Source organism: Schistocerca piceifrons, chromosome X (assembly GCF_021461385.2).
Source record: "Schistocerca piceifrons isolate TAMUIC-IGC-003096 chromosome X, iqSchPice1.1, whole genome shotgun sequence".
Classification (NCBI taxonomy): Eukaryota; Metazoa; Arthropoda; class Insecta; order Orthoptera; family Acrididae; genus Schistocerca; species Schistocerca piceifrons.
The window spans coordinates 693,669,174-693,669,400 of NC_060149.1; positions in this window are offsets into that span (position 1 = coordinate 693,669,174).

Consider the following 227-nt stretch of genomic DNA (forward strand, 5'->3'; position numbering starts at 1 on the left):
TGCGTAAGCGTAAGCTTTCTTTGTCAGGAAACCTCAACTAACCGAGTCTCCAACGGAGGCACTGTTCTGCTTCACATGTCCGACAGTGAAAATCGCCTACGTTTTACACTCTGTTGCGCTAACCACAATACGTAAATCTGCACTGTGGAGCAGCATAGGGGACTACCGCCAAGCCACGCCGTGTGATACAGCATCAAAAACCGTACTCCGCTACTCCACTCTGAACA